The sequence below is a fragment of the Danio rerio genome, chromosome 14 (assembly GCF_049306965.1).
Source record: "Danio rerio strain Tuebingen ecotype United States chromosome 14, GRCz12tu, whole genome shotgun sequence".
NCBI lineage: Eukaryota > Metazoa > Chordata > Actinopteri > Cypriniformes > Danionidae > Danio > Danio rerio.
Genome location: NC_133189.1, coordinates 53,290,001 through 53,309,785, shown reverse-complemented (window position 1 = coordinate 53,309,785; position 19,785 = coordinate 53,290,001). Strand labels below are relative to the sequence as shown.

The window sequence follows — 19,785 nt, the reverse complement described above, 5'->3', positions numbered from 1 at the left end:
CATTCCGGACATCATTCAGGTATAATGATCAGGGCTTGACATTAACCTGATTAATCACCAGCCACTGTGGCTAGTAGATTTCCAGCATTACTAGCCACTTGCCATTTTCACTAGCCACAATTTTGTTGCTTGGAAAAATATTTTGTATTAATAAATTTGACTTTGACATGCTAAAATGACTTGATTTAGATGTTGTGTTGTCCACATGCCTCCTCATTTATTTCACTGTTTGTGTGTGCTGTGTGTGAGCTTGCTCACTGTGCATGAACAAATGGGTTGTGTCGCATTGCAATTGGTTTTTATTTCACATGACTTTTTAGGTCAAAATTTAATATTTTTTAATGTCAAATTTATCTCTGACCACACTAACAAGAAATATTTATTTCTTAGCCACACATTTTAGGGCCCAATCATACACCCGGCGCAGTGTGGCGCAAGGCGCGGCGCAATACTCTTTTGCTACTTTAAGCTTGGCGCAAGGGTCATTTTGAGGTGTTGCGCCACAGTTTAAATAGCAAATGCATTTGCACTCATATGTGCGCCCATAGGCGTTCTGGTCTAAAAATGCAGGCGTGTTTTGGCGCGTTGCTATTTTGAGAAACTGTAAATAGTCTGTTCTTTAGACCAGAACAAAGTCGGTCTATTGTCTGGCGCAAAGTGCACCTGGCTTACACACTACACACAAGATGTAGAGCAATACGCAAATATCTTACATATAAAAAATATATATAATATAATAAGGATATATATATATATATAATAAGGATATATATAGGATATAAATATAAATGATTAAAATATTACAAAACATACTAATTTCTAGCCTACATGAATTTAAAAACCACTGCCTTACTTTCTTCATCTCGGGATCGGGAATGATTCTTCATTCAATTTGCTTTTGTATAATGTTACTATTATTAGCAGTATTATTTATTATATCCATATTTATATTTGTTTTATTAAAAACAAGCTTGGATTTGTCCACCTGTCAAATTTTAGACCATATGGGACATAGCAGGTGCATTTGGAAATAACTCAGTATTTTGACCACACTTGGTCATTATTGTTTATTTATTCGTTTGCTGGAAATTAGAACTGAATTTAAAAATAGTTTTGAAACAAATCTTTGCGCTTAACAAACAAAATTAATTATTTATAGGCTAATTGATGTCTGTGCGGTAAGGTTTCCCTATCCACGAGAGCAAAATCGAAAGTGAACTTACTTTACTTCATGTAAATAGCAAATGCGCTTATGGCGCGACGCAGCTGGCTCTTAAAGGTAATGGGAGATGAGACTCTGATTGGTTTATTCTCAAAACACACCCATAACTCATTAAGAAAATAAACTCAACCCTTTTAGACCATGCGCCACGGCACAAAGCTGATTTTCCCGTCCTTAAATTAGCAAAAATGCATTCTGACACACCCTGAAAGCGTTTGCGCCCTGCGCTTTGCGCTCTGCACATGGACAGTCAAAATAGAGCCCTAAGTTTGTCAAAACAAGCAAATACATAGCTATATACATGCACTTTTTATTCAACAAAACTTTTATTATTTTAATTTTTTTATTTACATTTAAAAAGATCTATTGTCATGTATCTAAAATATGCACAGTAATCTGTCCTGGCTAAAGGTCCCAGATAACCTGCATAGGCGCATAACTAACACACTCTGCTCTGGACTAGAGCTTCTATAACTTGGTCAATGGCGCAGTCTTAATTTTAATCTGTTTTGTATATTTTGCAAATTTTTTATATATAGGTATAGATTTTGTATGCTGGTCGTTTTGTAAAGCACTTTGGTCAACATCTGTTGTTTTTAAATGTGCTCTATAAATAAAGCAAACAAACAAACAACAAACAGTCTATTTCATTTTCTCAAAATATCCAGCAATGCACCATAACACACCTTCTTTATAGACCAGCACACCCATGAGTCCACAAAGTGGCACAAATGGATTTTCTATTTAAACCACATTGAGCAAAACGTGAAAATTACTGTTGCGCTGGTCTGAAAATAGCAGCAAATCACGCCAAACCCTTCTTGCACCTTATTGAGCCGGGTGTATGATAGGGCCTATAATTTAAGCACTTGGGAAGAGACCCGTAGCCCTGCCCTTACTGTATTCCCCAAACATACATTCTTTGAGACGAGCAATGGCATCTGCACAAGTTTTCTGTCTTTCCCCCTCCTCACATGCATGCAGATAAGATTCTGTTCGTAGATGAAAGTAGAAAGGGAAAAAAAAGCATGGCACCTGCCTAGATGGAGTAGGACAGGAAAATGAGTGTCGTTTTTGCTCATTAAAATTGTGGAGTGATGGCAGAAGGAGAGAGGAAATGAAAAGGCTAACTAGAGGTTTTCGCTTTGCCTTAAGGGTCCGTCACAGCTTGGGGAAGCAGCGGTGGAGCCCAGAGTATTAGAAGTCCACCAAATGTCAATGATCTCTGTGTGATTTAAATGGCGAAATGGAGATATCATTGGAGATTTCTCGTACAATCACAGTAATAGGAGGTAATGAGCGCTTTCATAATGTTAGATCTGTCTGAAGGAGAGGGAGAGCAATTGAGGGAGATTAAGAACGAGGGAAAAAATGGCAAGAGCACAAGATGAGAAGAATAATTGTGTGATGATTGTGTTCATTAAAGCAGCAAGGCAATGAGTATCTCTAAAATAACAACATGGACATTCATGATGATCTTATAGGCATTCTACATACCTGTCAACATTGGGATGTGAAAATAAGGAATATGCCCATAATAATAAGGAATATGCCCATAATAATAAGGGATAATATATATATATATATATATATATATATATATATATATATATATATATATATATATATATATATATATATATATATATATATTATCAGCAAATACCTTAGCAAGCAGTTTCTTTCTTTATTTATTTTTTTACTTTTTTATTTTATTTAAAGAAAAGAAAGAGAAAAAAGTAGAAAAAATAATAAAAACAGAGAACAAAGCGGATGTCGTAAGGGTTACAGAATCAAGTCATGATACATTTGACATACATTATCTCAAATTGTTTACAATGAGGGCGAGGCAGTGGCGCAGTAGGTACCGTAGTGCTGTCGCCTCACAGCAGGAAGGTCGCTGGGTCGCTGGTTTGAGCCTCGGCTCAGTTGGTGTTTCTGTGTGGAGTTTGCATGTTCTCCCTGCCTTCGCGTGGGTTTCCTCTGGGTGCTCCGGTTTCCCCCACAGTCCAAAGACATGTGGTACAGGTGAATTTAGTAGGCTAAATTGTCCAGAGTGTATGAGTGTGTATGTGGATGTTTCCCAGAGATGGGTTGCGGCTGGAAGGGCATCCGCTGCGTAAAAACTTGCTGGATAAGTTGGCGGTTCATTCCGCTGTGGCATCCCCGGATTAATAAAGGGACTAAGCCGACAAGAAAATAAATGAATAATTGTTTACAATGACATATTCAGACCATTTTTCCCAGTACTTGTTTGTTTTTTAATCAAATCTTAGATTAAAAATGAGTCTCTCCATACAGTGGATTTCCTTTACAATTCCTATCCATTGAACCCTTGTTGGAGGATCAGCCTGAACCATTTTCCAGTTATGTCTTTTCTGCTACTTACCAAAAGCTTTTGAATTAAGTATTTGTCATTAGTTGTAATAATTTTGGCATTTTCCCAAGATGTAATGTTATAAATGAGTAGTCCAATTCTTCTCCAGTTCTCATCTTTTTTGTTTCAGTCGCTATTTCACATCAGACGGTTTGTATTTTTGGGGAAGCCCAAAAAACATGAAAATGCTTAGCCTTTGAGGTTCCGCATGGTCTCCAACACGAGCCCAAACTTTCATTAGCAAACACTTTATAATGAAATAGAATCAAGTTATCAAATCTCATTAGCCGTTTCTTCTCTGTATAACTTAAAGAGCAACAAATTAATCTCTTATTTATTTTAAAATTTTTTTTTGTGTGATTACATTAAATAACAGGTGACACTTTAAAAATGCACACATCCAACATTATAATGAAAGCATTCGATTGCTTTTCTAACTTATTATGTTAATTTAAGATGAAATTAGTTGTGTTTGAAAAAAAAAAACCCTCCAAGATCGACATGTTTAGAGGTTATTATTATTAATTAAGTGATGCCTATATGTCTGTTTAAAAACACACCCAAAAGCCAGATTTTTGCTCCACTTCAAATCATGTGTACAGAATCGTTTGGGAAACAGCGTCTATTTATCACTATAGAGCGCGTCAGCTGACAGTCATGCCCCATTATATGACTTGAGGATTGCATAGGAGGGGTGACGGCACCCTTAATGAAAAGGAAAGGGAATCGCGTTGTTTGTATATTTATTTCAAAAGCTGTGTCCCAAATCGCATACTTATGCACTATTCTACGCCATTTTGTAGTATAAATAGTGTAAGTAGTGTGTTCACACTGAAAACTCTAAAAATAATAAGAGCACTTTAATTACCCGGATGATGCACTCATTCAGCCGCTAAAATGAAGTGTGTAATGATGGACACTTCACGCACTCAACGACCGCAGGTTTGCTTACGTAGCGGAAGGGGCGGAGCTATCAGACGTACATGTTGAATAACTTTATTTATTTTGGATGGTGAAAGCAAAATTCTCCTACGAGAGTGATTTTAGCGCCTCCCGATGGTGAATGCGGCAATACACACGGCAGGTATTATCTGATAATTTGGTCATTTATTTCACTGATTTGGCAACCGTCAAACGTCATCAGGGAAACGGTTTGAATTTCCGCTTAGTAAAAACACATTAGTGTGCCATTTGGGACAACACTACATACATATACTATCCTGTTGAGTGTGTAAGTGCATAAGTACATAGTGCATGAGTGCATAGTGTATAGTGTGCCATTTGGGACGCAGCTAAAGTGTTTTCTCACCTAAACAAAGCAAAAGCACAGAACAGACTCATATTTAAGAGCAAGGGGCGGCCCCTGGTGGTTCGGCGGTATGGGTTGTGTATAGGGAGGATCGACTCTTTAATCTTTAATGATATTACACGATTGGCTGGTTTCACCGCATGACATGACAACAACCACGTGTGTTTCAGGTTTTTTATTGGACAAAATCCGATTTCAAAATTGTTTCAAAATTGTTTTCGAAAATCAAGTTTCGAAACAAACAATTCACTTTTCATACCATCTCTATCTCATACATATCATGTTTATCAAAGACTGCAAATATTCTACTGCAGTATCATCTTTTGTTAAATAATCTAGTTATAAAGGCTAGATTGTTTGCACAGATTTATTTTCGACCCTTTTGTACTATTTACTGCATTCAACTACATGAATGATTTAAATTATATATTTTAGTGAATAATCTAAATATGAACTCAAATAAATCTTACAGACTTGTTATAAAATAATTGACATAATTGATCCTGACACCCTCAAGGCTTCCTAACAAATTAAGTTAAATAACAATTTTATTAAATAATTACAAAATGATTTATATGATTATAACATATATATTTTGTTTCCTGTCAAGCCGTTTTTGCACACATTTTAAAAGTGACATTGATGTATCTGCTCTTTCCAGGAAATTTCTACTGAAAGTGTATCTCCCTTATTTTAGGATTGTCCTTTTGTTCAATCTCTTTGGATTAAAGTGCTTTTTTGAAAATGCTTTCATTCATATCCAAAATAATCCTAATCATTTTTTATGACTTAATCAAAACACCTCATTTTGGGTTTTACACTATAATGGAAAGTTTTATATCTATAAATGTAAATAAATGTAACACCCTTTTTAGCGTATTCAAGCAAGAAGTATTAGCCCAAAGAGTGATGTGTAAACTCCTGGAAGTAGATTTGCTCTAAATAAATCATTTGAATCAGTGAGTCATTAACTTAAGCCTCGTTCTGACTGGATCATTCAAATCACTGGAACATTAGATGAAGAATTTTACTTACCTGATTATATGAATCAGTGAGTCATTAACTGGAGACTTTGTATAATTGAATCATTTGAATCAGTGATTTTTTTTTTTTTACTGGATACTTGTTCAGATTAGTGATTGCAACTACTTGGTTGACATTTTTCTATAGGATATCATTAAAACAAAAGTCCAAATTTTATCGCAATTTAATTAAATGGTTCTGTAGGTGTAAGAGTTAAAACGGCTGAATCCGGATACTTGCTCTAAATGGATCATTTAAAACCATGAATCATTAACTTAAGACTTATTCTAAATGGATCATTTGAATCGGTGAGTAATTGACTTAAGATTCGTTCTAAATGGACCATTTGAATCAGTCAGTCTTAAACTTGAGACCTGTTCTAAATGAATCATTTGAATCAATGAGTAATTAACTTGAGGCCTGTTCTAAATGGATCATTTGAATCAATGTCATTAATTTGAGACTTGCTTTAAATGGATCATTTGAATCAGTGAGTCATTAACTTGAGATTCATTCTAAATGGACCATTTGAATCATTGAGTAATTATCTTATGACTCGTTCTAAACTGATTATTGAAGTCAGTGATTCACTAACTTGGGACTCACTCTAAATGGACCATTTGAATAAGTGAGAAATTAACTTGAGACTCGCTCTAAATGGATCATTTGAATCAGTGATTCATTGACCTGAAGGTTATTCTAAATGTATCATTTGAATCTGTGAGTCAATAACTTGAAAAACACTCTAAATGGATCATTTGATTCAGTGATTAATTACTTGAGACTCATTCTAAATGGATCATTTAAATCAATGAGTCATTATTTAAAACTCGCTTTAAATGAGTCATTTGAATATGGGAGCAATTAACTCGCTCTAAATAGATCTGAATGGATCATTTGAATCAGTGATTCATTGACTTGAGGCTCACTCTGACTCGATCGTTTGAATCAGTGAGTATTTTACTTGAGACCCATTCTAAATGGATCATTTTAATCTGTGAATCATTAATTTGACACTCACTCTAAATGGATCTGAATGAATCATTTGAATCACTGAATCATTAACAGTTGAATTGATCGAATGCTTTTAAAAGTAATGAAGTAAATGTTTTCAGAAAAAAAAGACATTTAAATACAAAAATACTACCAGTTTGTTTACAAAATCACGCAGTGACACCACAAATACATGTTTCTGTTAATAGAGCCCTTCTTAATCATGTGGTGTGTCTGTGATATTGGATTGTTTTTGTGTCAGAGTGACTGAAAGTGAGTTTGATTGAGTAATTTGCACATGGACTAATTCTCTTTGACAAATTGAAGTGTGAAGTTTTGACACTCTTATGTTGCATTAAGTGTATTTAATTGCAGTCAACTGAGAAATCAGCAGAAGTGTGTCTCTTGAGTATGTTTGTGAGGAATGCGAGCGAGGCCCTCATGACCTGTTGATGCTGAGTTTCCAGGGCAACATTGTTTTGCTGGAGATTCGCACAGACTTAGTGACTTTCAGCACACACTCGCTTTTAAAGCAGATACAATACATGTATACCATTGGAAAAATAGCCAACCCAGGCTCATTATTGATACGTACCCCTGTATACATTTTTAGAGCTTGCGAAATGCGTCCCAGGAGGTATGATTTTTTGCAGCTTTTGTTTTCATGAATCTAACAGATCGCTGTGAATGTTTTTTTTTTCAGATCTCTAATTTCTCTTCCGAGTGCCATTTGAGCTTGCTTTTCTCACATAAATACACCAGAGGCCGCTAACGACTGACTGAATGACTGATGATACCCCCACCCATCCCCTAAACTAAACCCAACCAATAATGTTTTTAAAAGCACAGATTGACTCGATCACCCTCTTCCCGAAACCCAGCACAGATTGACCCGCCCACCACCTTTTGGTTTTTGATCCATCCTGTAATCAAGTACTTCAGATAATGTCTGCGTTAAAATTAAAGTCAACAAACTTTTATTTCAGTATGTTGATGTTTGTGGCATGGTGGCTCAGTGGTTAGCACTGTTGCCTTACAGCAAAAAGGTTGCTGGTTTGAGTCCCTGCTGGGCCAGTTGGTGTTTCTGTGTGGAGTTAGCATGTTCTCACTATGTTGGCACCAATTGACCCGATCACTCCCTAAACCCAACCAATAATGTTTTCAAAAACACTGATTGACCTGCACACCCCCTTTCCTAAACCAAACTGATAGTGTTTTCAAAAGACCTGATTGACCCAATCACCCCTTCCCAAAACCCAGCACAGATTGGTGTACCCACCACCTTCTCTAAACCCAACCAATAGTGTTGTTAAAACCACCGATTGACCCGATCACTCCCTTCAAAAACCCAGCACTGATTGACGTGCCCACCACCTTCCCTAAACCCAACCGATAGTGTTTTCAAAAGCATCGATTGAGCCGATCACCCCTTCCCTAAACCCAGCACCAATTTACCTGCCCACCACTTTCCCTAAACCCAACCAATATAATTATCAAAAGCACAGATTGACCTGATCACCCCTTCCCAAAAGCCAGCATCGATTGACACGCCCACAACCTTTTGGGAAGTTTGCATTGTTCTTCATATGTTGGCACCGATTGGCCTGATCACTCCCTAAACCCAACCGATAATGTTTTCAAAAGCACCGATCCAATCACCCCCTTCTCTAAACCGAGCACCGATTGACCCGCCCACTCCTTCCCTAAAACCAACCAATAGTGTTTTCAAATGCATCGATTGAACCGATCACACCTTCCCTAAACCCACCACCGATTGACTCATCCACCCCTTCCCTAAACTCAACCAACAGTGTTTTCAAAAGGACAAATTGACCCAATTTCCCACTTTCATAAACCCAACCAATGATGTTTTCAAAAACAATCCAGAAAAAGAAAAGCCCTCGGCTGTCCACACAGAGATATTGGTCAGCTGTTAACGTAAAAAAGGAACTAAAGCCGTCAGTGGTGTCATATCACTCTGTAGCGTTTGTTTTAAAGACGTAAATCTGGCTACATAATTTGTGCTCTCCAGAAATGTATATGGGGGTACGTTTTTACAATGAGCCTGTGTTGCAAATAGCTGTTTATTGCAAAAATATATATCTTGATTAATGTATTTTTATACATTTATATATTACAAAAATACAAGTCGCATTTTAGTTACACCTTACTTGAAAATGATGTTTATAAGACTGTCATGACACCTTTATAATTATGACATTTCAAGTATACGAATGCGATTTTATGCGTGCTAATGACAACTGTCTTTAAGTGTCACTTATTCATTGTTATTTTAAAATGCAAATATGGCATTGTTATAGGGTGTTATGACATAAACAAGTATAAACTTGACACAAACAGTGAAAATCCAGCATGGCCCTCTTCCACTGACTGAGGTTTTTGAAGCCATTCATGTCATCAAAGGCCAAAGCCGGAGCAGAAGCACACGGGCTGACAGCACACACACACACACATATACACACACACACACACACACACACACACACACACACACACACACACACACACACACACACACACACACTCAGAGATCTGCTGAAACTCTGAGCTCCTCTCGCAGATGGAGGATCTGGGTGGAGACAGCATGAACACAAGCTATTGGAAAGGATCAGCCCATTGGCTTATTAGATCATCTTCAATTTGTTTTCAGCCTCGTTTGTGTTGTTTAAATTGAGGCAAGAGTTGAATAAGATGATGGCATGATGTGCTGAAAGATAACGATGTTTTCCTAATCACATATATTCATAGAAATGTCACCAAAAAACGCTGGAAACACATATAATATTGACCAGTTGACCATTTTTCTGAAAAAAAAATAAAAATAAAAAATAAAATCGATGCAAATATTTGGTATGCATGCACTGTATGTATGTATGTGTGTATGTATGTTTATACAACAGTTCTGTCGGGGTTCCCAAATCTGATTGGCTGACAGCTGTGCTATATTCTACAATAACTGCACTCGTACAACCTCTTCACCCTTGTGTATTACTCCACCCACATACAGTGACATCTGATCCATAAACTCACTACAGTTTGACAAATATTGCAGCTGTTGGACAACATAATGTACTTTTAAGGCTTTTTAGGTGAGAATGTAGCTGTTTAGATTGCAACTATGCAGTTTATTTATATTTTTTATTATAACTTATTATGGCTGTATATTGGCAGTGGTGGGACGGGTGTATGATAGGGCTCAATAATCCAAACCCTAGCAAAAAGAAAAGACAGAATAATGGAGGAGGTGTAAGTCAGGAGTCTGGCCACAGCCGCAGACTGATCTATGGAGGAGGGGAAAAAAAAGCAGAGGTCGAGGAGGAAGGCTGATCTGAGAGCTAATCAATATTGAGGCTCATCACAGAAAATGATGTTTTATATTCCAGCGCTAACGCCCGGCTTGTTCCCTTCTCTCCGTCTGCCCTTTGGGTGGTTGTGTTTTCTCCTGCGCGTCTGGAGAAATCTCTGTAGTGGCATTTCTGATGCTCCCATTGAGTTCCTGTCAGCCAAAGATCACATTAAAACGGCCAGTTATCAAATAAACTTAAAAGGAGGAGGCCGGAAAGGAAGTTAACAGAGAAAGGAGGAGTAACACATTCACTACTCTCGAAAATACTCAAAATACTCAAAATAATCGACTTAACTTTTGGTCCTTCTAAATCAAGCGTGGCCAACCCTGTTCCTGGAGAGCCACCTTCCTGCAGATTTCAGTTGCAACCCATATCAAACAATTGTAATATCAATAAACAATTGTAATATCCATATCAAACCTGTAATTATCACGTGGTGTTTAGGTCCTAATTAATTGTGTTACAACTTCTTTGATGTTAGTCTAGGGTAAAAGTAGTAACATTTAAAAGGTGTGGTACTTTCACAAGTGATGGGTAAAAGTAAAAGACACAAACAACAAAACTGCCAACAAAAGTGATTTAATGTACAAAAAGTGAATCAGAATAATGCCCAAATATATATACAATAAGAAAAATATTTACAATAATAATAAAGTGACAAATTAAACAAAGTATCAAACAAAATTAGTTCAACTCAAGAGTAAGGGGGACGCTAGTGAAGCCAAATCAAAGAAATAAATATAACAAAACAATTCTAAATCATAAGCAAACCCCTTACCTCGCTAGAAACATGAAAAGAAAAAAAAAAGAAAATTCTTCAGCGCCGAGCGCCGTAATCTTACCTATTCTGAACTGAAACAAAACAAATACGTAAGTTGCATTCACTTCTTACCTGGTGTTTTAAACAATGAATTGACTACGTGTATGTAGGATGGAAGTCGTACGACATCTTCCCTGTCCACCTTACTCTGAGGACAAAGTCAACTCTCAATATATTCTCTTTTGTTTTGTCAGGTAAGAGTTGTACCAAAAAGTGATAAACAAACAATCGAAAATAAAATGTACAGAAATCACAAAGTAGTTCAAAAATGAGCAGAAATAATACTAAATAATTTTATCCAAACGAAAGTTAAGCAAAACTGACGAATAACAAAATCACGTCTGCAAAAGGACCCAAACACAGGATCAAAGGAAAAGCGCGCTGTCATCCACTCTCCCTGGCGTCCTTATATGTGACACCAATGATGAGTGACTGGTCTCCTGACCAATCAGCTTCTGCGAAGGCGGACCTAGAGGATACGACAGGCAGAGATGGGGGAGAGAGAGAGAAAGAGAGGGAGAGAGAGAGAACAGGATGCAAAAAATAAATAAATAAAAATCCCACCAAGATACGGCAACCGTAACAATTGGTTCAAGTGTGTTTGATATGGGTAGCAACTGAAATCTGCAGGAAGGTGGCTCTCCAGGAACAGGGTTGGCCACCCCTGTTCTAAATGTTTTGAAGGTGAATTCAATATGCTGACGCACAGATGTTTTGCAGCAAGTGGATTCAGACATGCTTTAAATGCTTTTGCACCATGACCAATGGAGCCCTTAACCTTTAGGTTAATTAAGTTAGGGTAATTAGGCAAGTCATTCTATAAAGCACAACAGGCTCATACTGAAAACATAGCCCAATATAATTCATTTCTGGAGATTATGAATTATGTTGCCAGAGCTATGGCTGCATTACATCTTTCAAATAAATGCTATAGGATGAAATGGCACCATTCCTTTCCCCGCTCACCAGCTAACCGCTTATCTCTTTATGGACAGCTTTCTCTGTTACCAGTTTGTCCAATCGCTCGCCGCATATGTCGGAGGGTTTGAGATGCAGAGTGAAGATAAAAACAAAAGAAAGAAAATAAAATAAACAAGTAAATAACAGGGTGAGCATATGGTAGAAATCAGGCAGCTGTGAGGGCTTTTCTTTTTCTGGATTACTTTTGAAAACAGTCAGTTGGGTTTAGGGTAGGTGGGGTGTGAGGGGGATCAGTCGGTCGATCAGTCAGTCAGTCAGTCGACAGCGGCCTCTGGTGGATTTATGCGAGAACAGCAGGCATGAATGACTTGTATGATCTGAAAAAGCGTACACAGCGGCCTCTGGTGAAACATGAAACATACCTCCTGGGACGTTCTATGGTGCTCTCCAGAAATAATATGTACCCCTATCCAGTATATACCTGGGTTGGTATAAGGATGTGCTGTTGACAGTGGAAGAAAATATTGCTTTAGGGGGCTAATAAAATTGATCTTAGAATTGTTTTAAAAAAATAAGTTTTGGGTAATTAGGCAAGTTATTTTGTAACTAAGGTTTGTTCTGTAAATATTAGGGATGTAACGGTATCAGAATTTCACGGTACGGTAATACCTCGGTATGAATGTCACGGTACGGTATTTATTGAATCATTTACAGGAAAAAACAAAACTTATGAAAATACTCCAAAAAAGTGCCAAAAGTGTCAATGACATACAAATTAGTCATCTATCTGTAAGCTTTGAAACAGGAACTTCAATTTTAATAACAAAAAAATATTAGACCATGTAAAAAAAATAAAGTTTCAATTTAGTATTGTTGAAAACTCATCACATTCAACATTTAATCACTCACTCACTTAGATAGAGATGGGTTTAAAGGAAAATTATCATATAAATATAATCTGGTAAAAGCTGGTATCTCTTCTGGGTATTTACAATGTCCCCTGCAACAGAAAAAACCCTCTCATTTGGGACTGAGGTTTCTGGGACAAGAGAGATATGACTTGGCCCAGGTTGACAGCAGTGGGTAACGTTGTGCATTGTCTTTCCCCCACTTGAGAGGACAAACCATGAGTGAGATAGAGATCTCATGTCTGCATCAATCTGAACAGTGTGCTGTGTTTCTGCAGTCCCCATGACTGATTATTAGTCGTATTCCCCAACTTGCAGGCACGTGCACACACAGGGCTCAACCTGTGCAGTGCACATGCCCTTTTTAGTCTTGAATAGAAAGTTCCCTTCCAAAATGATCAAAAGTGCCCCCGCGACGCGACATACCCTCCGTCCCCACTTTACAGTACGCGCGCGACAACACAGCTGATTAGAACGCGCGCGACAACACAGCTGATAAGAACTCGCGCGACAACACAGCTGATAAGAACTCGCGCGACAACTCCGCTATTCAGTACGCGCGCGGCGACAACACCCGCTTTAGGGTTTTCCAACTCTTTTTCATCCCCGCTTCTAGCATCCCCGTTCGCTTCATTCGCCTGAGCAAATTTTCTCAAAAGACCTATAGTTTTACAGAGTCATGCGACTTCGGTAATATCGAAAAAAATTAATATTGCGGTATGACGGTATTTACAATACCGTTACATCCCTAGTAGATATCGAAAAAAATATAGCTTTAAGGAGCTAATAATTTTGTCCTTAAAACGTGTTTTAAAAAATAAAAACTGCTTTTATTCTAGCCTAAATAAAACAAATGAGACTTTCTCCAGAAGAAAAAAATATTATAGGAAATACTGTGAAAAATTCCTTACTCTGTCAAACATCATTTGGGAAATATTTGGAAAAGAAACAAAAATTCACAAGGGGGCGAATACTTTTGACATCAACTGTTCTTCATTGAGAGCTTAGCGAAAAAGAGCCCTTGTGTTTGTGGAGTATTTGTGTGTGTTTCTAGCAGTCTCTGTCTCTCTGTGTGAGTGTGAGGAGCGATTGAGGGCACACAGCGAAGTGAAGTGTCCGTCCAGCATTTAAATATTTAGCTGTATCTGTCAGAGCGGCTCAGGAGGGACGGGGCTTCTGGGCACATTTACTGCAGGAAAACAGGAGAGTGGAAAAGAGACAGAAAGGGAATATGAATACATGGAGAAGAACTGTGGCAAAAAAAGATGAGACTGTGATAAATGAGGACAAGCAAAGTGGAATTTTAAGCAATCGTTTAAAAGCTGACATGTGAAATGAAATAAATTAAGCTATTAGGGTGGCTAGGTGTTTAGCATTGTCCCCTCACAGCAAGAAGGTCGCTGGTTTAAGTCCCGACTGGGTCATTTGGCATTTCTGTGTAGAGTTTGCATGTTCTCCCCTATTAGCATGGGTTTCCTCCGGGTGCTCTGGTTTCCCCCACAGTAAACACATGCGCCATTGGGGAATTCAATCAACTAAATTGTCAGTAGTGTTTGTGTGTAAATTTGAGAGTGTATGGGTGTTATACCAATAAAAGCAATCATAGAGTTCAAATGAAATCATTAGAGTATGTCCAATTGTTCCAGTAAATTATTGGCATAGGACTTATAATTTTAATTTTTTTATTTAAATGGAACAATTGTATATAGATGGAATAAATATGTACAGTATATAGATATAAATTTAGATCATTAAACAAATAAAAGTCTGGAGATATGAAAGTAGCAAGGCACTATTTGGGATATATCCATCTGTCCCTTTCCAGATCTGCTCTCAGGAACAAAGATCTTCCCACAATCCTGCTGTGACTGAGAAACCAGATCAGATTTTGTGGTGATGTCAGTTCACGATGTGTTTGTTTGTGGTTGCTAAGGCAAAAGCAACCCAAAGCCAGTGTCCAGCCAAAAGGCCTGCGATTTTCTGGTTTGGCTCTGAGTTGGTTTCATCTGGTTTTGTGTTGAAGCGACGAGTTCAGTTCAGGAGTTCAGCGATGTGAGGACTGCATGTTATGAAAAAATAAATAAATAAAATGTAATTTAATAAAATCAAATAAAAAAATAAAAATAAACTTAATTATAATACAATTTTAAAAAATCATAAAAAATAATAACTAAAAATAAAATTCAATAAAATAAAAAATAAAATATAATACAATTAAAATTAAATTAAATATAAAATAAAACAGAATACAATTAAAAATAAAATAAAAAATATTAACAGTTCAGTCTCTTCTGTGAGTTAAATTAAATTAAATTAAATTGAATAAAATTGTAATAAAATTTAATTAAATTTAAGTAAATAAAAAAGAACTAAAATATAATAGAACTAAAAATAAAATTGTAAGAAAATAATTACATAGTTTACTCTCTTCTGTGAGGACTGCATGTTATGAATGTAGAATAAAATAAAATGTATAAATGAAAATTAAAAGTAAAATGAAATAAAATTAAACTAAAAAATAAAATAAACTAAAAATAGCTTATAATAAAAATAAAATCATAAATTATTAAATAGTTAAATTATTAAATAGTTCATATATTTTGTGAGGATTGCTTATTATGAACCTAAAAAAATGAATAAATGAATCAATTAAATTCAATCAAAGTAAAAAATAAAATAAAATGTAAAATTACATAAAAAAATAAACAATTAAAAGTAAAATCATAAAAAATTATGAAGTAGTTCAGTCTCTCCCGTGAGGACTGCATGTTATGAACCTAAAATAAAATAAAAAATAATAAAAAATGTAAAAAAAAAAAAATATATATATATATATATATATATATATATATATAAAATAAAATAAAATGCAATTGATTTTAATAAAAAATAAGATAAAGTATAATACAATTAAAAATAAAATCATAAAAAATATTGCAGTCTTTCCTGTGAGGGCTGCATGTTTTGAATGTAAAATAAAATAAATTAAAATGAATTAAAAATAAAATATATTAAAATAAATAAAAATTAAATAAAAAATAAACTAAATTATAATACAATTAAAAATAAAATCATAAAAAAATATGTTTCGTTCTCTCCTGTGAGTACAGCGTGTTATGAACAAAAAATTAAATTAAAGTAAATTAAATGGAATTATTAAAAATAAAATAAAAAGTCATTAAAAATAAAATATAATAAAATAAAACATGAAAAAATAATACCATTAAAAAAATTATTTAAAAAATCTTAAATAGTTCAGTCTCTTCCGTAAGAACTGCATCTTAAGAAATAAATAAATAAATAAAATATAACTTGCATGTTATGAACAAACACTGTAAAAACTGCTGGGTTCAACTCACTTCACTCATGTTGTCCCAACATTAATGAATAAACTTAACGCTAAACAATTTAATAACAATTAAGTTGCCACCAAAAGCTCATTTTACATAAGTAGTTTGAACAAGTAGAAAATAAAATAAATGTTAAATAAAATTAAATAAAATCATAAAAAATTATATCTAAAATAAATGTAAATTAAAAATAAATAAGTAAAAATTTTAGGAAACACAGAAACGCTGTTTTAAAACAAAAAACGTTTTAGTGTAAAAGCAGCTTTAGTTGACTAACTCTGGTTTTGGGAACACACCCCTGAACCGAGCCGCACTGCACCGCTCAGTGTAAATGAAGCATTACTATATATGCACAGAGCTCTTCAAGCAAGTCTCTAAACAGGCTGTCATGCTGGAAGAAGATGCTTTACAGCTCAGCTTGTAAGTGTTTGCAGTCTGAGCGATGGAGTAACCTTGGCCTGTCTTGCTTCCAGCGAGGATCCGAGAGTCTGTACTGATCCCAGAACAGCATTAACACTGACGGTTTGGCACTGATCGTCCATCAGTGATGCTGGAGGTTATAAATGTTATTCGATAAGATATTAGACAACAGCTAAAGGCTAATCATGAGTTTCAGTCAAAGAGTGTTGCTTAAGACTAACTTCCAGAAGTATTGGTTACTGCAAAAAGTGCTTTTTTTGGAGATACAATAACATAAAATTTAATTAAATTAAAAAATTAAATTTAATATAATAAAATCATAAAATGTTAATTAAATAGTTTAGTCTTTCATGTAAGGGCTGCATGTTATGAACGTAATATGAACGAAAAGAAATAAAAAAAAATAAAACAATTACAATAAAATTGGAAAATCAAAAAACTAAAATCGTAATGAAATAAAACTAAAAAATAAACTAAATCATCAGAAGCCAGTCAAATAAATCGAATGCAAAGTTTTTCTAACGATCAATGAGTGATGACAAAGACCACCTTCTGATGATTGACAGACATTCTTTCATTAGCATGAGGAAAAGTTAATGTTCAATTGTTCAAGAATAAAGAAACATTTAAAAGCGGGGTGGAGGTAATCGACTTTCAGTTTAGCATTTTCTTATGCTCCCAATATTCGTGTAATTTATCTAATTATTTACCTGCTTATTTTTTATATTTATTTATGCAGGAATATGTTGATATTTATATTTATTATTTATTTGCATAGGTATTTATTTATTGTTTTTATGCAGGAATTTATGGATTTATTTATTCATTTATATATTTGCGTATTTATTTATTTATTGTTTTTGCAAGTTTTGTCCGCGATAGACTGCATGTTATGAATGTTAAAATAAAAAAATAAAATAAAAAATATGTAAAATAAAATAAATATAGTATTAAACTCAATTTAAAAATAAATTTAAATATAATAAAATAAAATCATAAAACAATTATTACAGTTAACTCTCTTCTGTGAGAACTGCAAGTTATGAATGTAAAATAAAACAACATAAAAATAAATAAGCTAAATATAATACAATTAAAATGAAATCATAAAGAATCAATTTAAAAATTCAGTCTCTCCTGTGAGGACTGCATGTTTAAAATGTGAAAAAATAAAATAAAATAAAATAAAATAAAATGAAATAAAAATAATATTAAATTAAAATAAATAAAAAATTTAATAAAATCATTAAAAAATTAACTACAGTTCAGTCTCTTCTGTGAGGACTGCATGGTATGAATGTAAAATAAAATAAAACTAAATTAATAAAAAATGATTAAAAATAAAGTTAAATAAACTAACAATTAACAACAATTTTAAATAAAGTGATAGAGAATTAATTAATTAAAATATAATAAAATAAAATCATAAAAATAAGTACATTGTTCAGTCTCTCCTGTGAGGACTGAATGGTAAAAATGTCAAAAATATAACAAAACAAAATAAAAATAATCTAAAATTAAATTAAAATATAAATTAAAATATTATTAGGACTTTATACGTCTAAATAATATCAAGACAGACTTCCTGGTGTATTAGTTACTGCAAAACGTGATTTATTTACGTATTTTTTTTGAAGATAAAAAACAGTAATATAATAATTACATAGTTAAGTATCTCCTGGACTGCATGCTATGAACATTACATTAAATTAAATTAGATAAAAATAAATAACTGATATAGTGTGCAATTTAACATTGTATACTCAAAAAAAATGACTTTTGCTGTTCAAATTGCTTATTTAAAATGAGTTGAAACAATAAGTCTTCTTTGGGAAGCATTACTCCATTACTGCAGAATAACTACACTGTAAAAAATAATTAGCTGACTTTAAATAAGTTAGTAAACCTGTTGCTTTTAAAATTTAAAAAATCATTCAAAAGAATGAAGGTTCACTTATAATACAATTATTTTGCATTAAAAAGAATAAATTACATTCGTTTATTTTCCTTCATATTAGTCGCTTTCAGAGGTCACCACAGCGGAATGAACCACCAACTATTTCAGCATATATTTTTAGCAGCGGATGCCCTTCCAGCTGCAACCCAGTACTGGGAAACACTCTCATACACTCTCACATTCAAACACACTCTCATACACTATGGTCAATTTAGTTTATTCAATTCTCCTGTAGCGCATGTGTTGGACTGTGAGGGAAACCGGAGCACCCGGAGGAAACCCACAACAACACAGGGAGAACATGCAAACTCCACACAAAAAATGCCAACTGACCCAGCTGGGACTCGAATCTGTGACCTTCTTGCTGTGAGGCAACAGTGCTAACCACTAAGCTAGCTTGTTGCTGACCATGTCCATCCTTTTATGACCCCATCTTCAGATGGCTACTTCCAGCAGGATAACACACCATGACATAAAGCGTGAATCATCTCAGACTAGTGTCTTGAGCATGACAATGAGTTCACTGTACTCAAATGGCCTCCACAGTCACCAGATCCTCAATCCAATAGAGCACCTTTGGCATGTGGTGGAATGGGAGATTCGCATCACGGATGTGCAGCCGACAATTCTGCAGCAACTGTGAATAATTCAAGTACCTTGTTGAATTTATGCCACAAAGGATTAAGACAGTTCTAAAGGCAAAAAGGGGTCCAACCCAGAACTAGTAAGGTGTACCTAATAAAGTGGCCTTTGAGTATGTAGTTAACATTGTATGAATATAAACACACTAAAATCATTTTTTAGATGGTGTAATTTATAGGTGTGGAAAAATTGAAGTCATACCCAAATTTAAGTAAACCAAGGTTAATCTCTGTGTTTGTTTTTCTAGCTGACGTAGCCTATATAATTTGAGTGTATTTTTGCCATTTTAAGTATGGGAAAATAGGCTAAGTGCAGTCTCATTTTCCTCCTCAGCCTCTAACATTAAGGCCAGGAATTATTCAGCAATGAAAGGGGTTGCTTAATGTTTCAAGCGCATCCTGAAAGAAACGCAGCTTCACTGACTATTAACTTCTGCTGTCTTTCACACACTATCTGACCGTATTTCCATCTAAAG

General features: G+C 34.8%; 1 protein-coding gene across 4 annotated transcripts in view; it reads left to right on the top strand.

Annotated features, from left to right (window-relative positions):
• Positions 1 to 19,785, top strand: part of LOC101884594 (A disintegrin and metalloproteinase with thrombospondin motifs 2) — a 467,863-nt gene that overhangs the window by 180,640 nt on the left and 267,438 nt on the right. The gene's annotated exons all lie outside the window — the stretch shown is intronic.